The sequence below is a fragment of the Brachyhypopomus gauderio genome, unplaced genomic scaffold (genome assembly GCF_052324685.1).
Source record: "Brachyhypopomus gauderio isolate BG-103 unplaced genomic scaffold, BGAUD_0.2 sc108, whole genome shotgun sequence".
Taxonomy (NCBI): Eukaryota; Metazoa; Chordata; class Actinopteri; order Gymnotiformes; family Hypopomidae; genus Brachyhypopomus; species Brachyhypopomus gauderio.
Genome location: NW_027506929.1, coordinates 628,123 through 630,622, shown reverse-complemented (window position 1 = coordinate 630,622; position 2,500 = coordinate 628,123). Strand labels below are relative to the sequence as shown.

The 2,500-nt window shown below is 50.4% G+C and overlaps 1 protein-coding gene across 4 annotated transcripts in view; it reads left to right on the top strand.

Moving 5' to 3' along the window:
• fto (FTO alpha-ketoglutarate dependent dioxygenase) overlaps window positions 1–2,500 on the top strand; it is a 103,377-nt gene that overhangs the window by 47,440 nt on the left and 53,437 nt on the right. The window lies entirely within an intron of this gene.

The following is a 2,500-nucleotide window of genomic DNA, read 5'->3' as shown; positions in this document are numbered from 1 at the left end:
CACTAAGAGTTCAGGCCTTCATTAATCCCCATTAAAATACTCAGACATCTATTTTTGGCATGCGTGTGTCTGTCTACATGTTCCATGCAGTATCTTCACAGACACAAAATGTAAGACTTTTAATTTGCCTTAAGGATACATTTCCTCCACCCACATATTCCCTTTGACATGTGTCCCCGTGGGGCCACCGTCTCCTCCACGTGTGCTTGTGGCCCACTGGTCCTGCGTTTGAACCCCCCTCCCCAGCACTGATAGGGTCAGGAGACTCGGAGAAGTCGGGCGCTGATGTCTGGAGCACTCTGCTCTTGTGTTCCTGCATTCTTCTCACAGGCGTTGAAAGCCAAAGACCAGCCCATGCCTATCCATTCGTCAAGGAGATGTCCTTGACGTGTGTCCACACACACACTCACACACACACACACACACACACACACACACACACACACACACACACACACACACACACACACACACACACACACACACACACACGTGCACACACACACACACACACACACACACACACACACACACACACATGTGCACACATGTTTTCGGTGATCTGTCTCTGTGCTCGCACATACACGTACGTTTATTTCATCAGTGAGACAGATTAGATAGGGTCAGGCTCACTCCCTTGCACTCTGTGTTCTGATGTGTTTGAACTCCCCCCCCTTCTCCCTATTACTTCCTGGCCCCCGACCTCCCCTGCTTGAGCCTGATAGTGGTACCTCCCACACTTGCCCCAGGTCTGTAAAGTAACTGTCAACGGACAATGTTTAAAGGAGAAGGAACCACATTAAACATGGTGTGATAAGATCAAGCTCCAATACATGCAACAGGCCGGGTGACTGCAACATGCTTTTAATGGAAGACGCAGTGGTTTAGTGTGTGAAATGCTTATTTCAAACCCTGTTTATATTAAGGTTTGCATCCAGTGCTGCTAAGCTCGAAGCCTAGACTTGGATTTAGCACAGAAGCAGCACCTGCAGCCGTACTGCAGGACTATGAGCTGGTCACCTGTAAAACACGGATGGCTAAGATCTTACACACACACCGGAATCTCAGCGCTGGCCTTCAGGAGTCCTGGAGTGTTCCAGCAAATTCTGATTGGTTCTTTAAGCATTAATCCCCTCCTACTCTTCCTCTAGTAAAACTCTTCCTTGCTGATTCATGCTTGTTGTTTTGCGACTGAAAAGCTTAATTGTATTTTATTGGTTTAGTATGCAGAGTAGTCTGCTCTTCCGATTACGGCCTCCTTTGTCGCAGTGTATAATGGCGTTAAAGTTTGGAGCGCGGGAGCCGGAATGATGGATCGTGGGCACCCGAGACTCATAAACATGAGCACAGCCGGCTGATTGATTAAGCCCTCTGAGATCCTCTCAGACGGACGCTGGGTCCTAAACGAACTGCGATTGGCGAGGAGCATGAGGCCTGGATCTGAGAGAGGGAGGGAGGGAGAGAGAGAGAGGGGGAGAGAGGGAGGGAGAACAAGAGAGTGAAAGAATGAAGTAGAAAGGTAAAGCAAGGAAGAGGGAGTGAGAGATGGAGGGGGGAGGGATGGAAAATGCTAAATGTGACTGCAGGGGACCTCGTGTTGCTTTATGAGTGCTCAGGGTGAATGATGACTTCACTTCTCCACCCGAGTGACCCATCTATTCCCCTAAACTCACTCACTCACTCATATCACTCCCTACCCTCCATTTTCTTATGTGCAGATACACACATGCATGCTTATACACACACACACAGAAACACACGCACACATACAAACACACGCTCACATTTCTCTTCCGTTGTTCTACCCTGACACATTTTAAATGTATTTTTTCAGAGACTGCTGTTTTTAGAGTGAGCGCTTCAGGGTGGAGTTTGGTGTGTGTGTGTGGGTGTGTGTGGTGTGTAGGGTAGAGTAAAGAGGCTTGCTTAGGGCAGGCCACACCGTGAAGCAGGACAGTCATTAAGTCTCAGGGCAGGACGGGTGGAGGGGACAGAGAGGCAGGACGGGTGGAGACAGGGGCTGTGGGTGGGGAAAAATCAGGGATTTAATGTATTGCAGGTCATTGTGAGCCACGGACAACTTGTCCCCCACCTCTCTGACCTGTACACACATGCTGTGGTTGGATAGCTGGAGGCAGTGGTAGAGGTGCATACACACACACGCACGCACGCACGCACGCACGCACGCACGCACGCACGCACGCACGCACGCACGCACGCACGCACGCACGCACACCTCCTTTCTCTGGTATTCTTTTTCTGACAGGCGTTTTTGGCCTATCATGCCACATCCTGCTCGAACTCTCCCACATGGGTTTGACCTCTGTATGACCTCTGGGGCCAGGGAGTAGTTTTGTGGCCAGTAGAATGTAAACGTGTTGGCAGGCGGAGGGGTGTCTGTGTGTGTGTGTGTGTGTGTGTGTGTGTGTGTGTGTGTGTGTGTGTGTGTGTGTGTGTGTGTGTGTGTGTGTGTGTGTGTGTGTAGGGGGGTGTTGGCGGT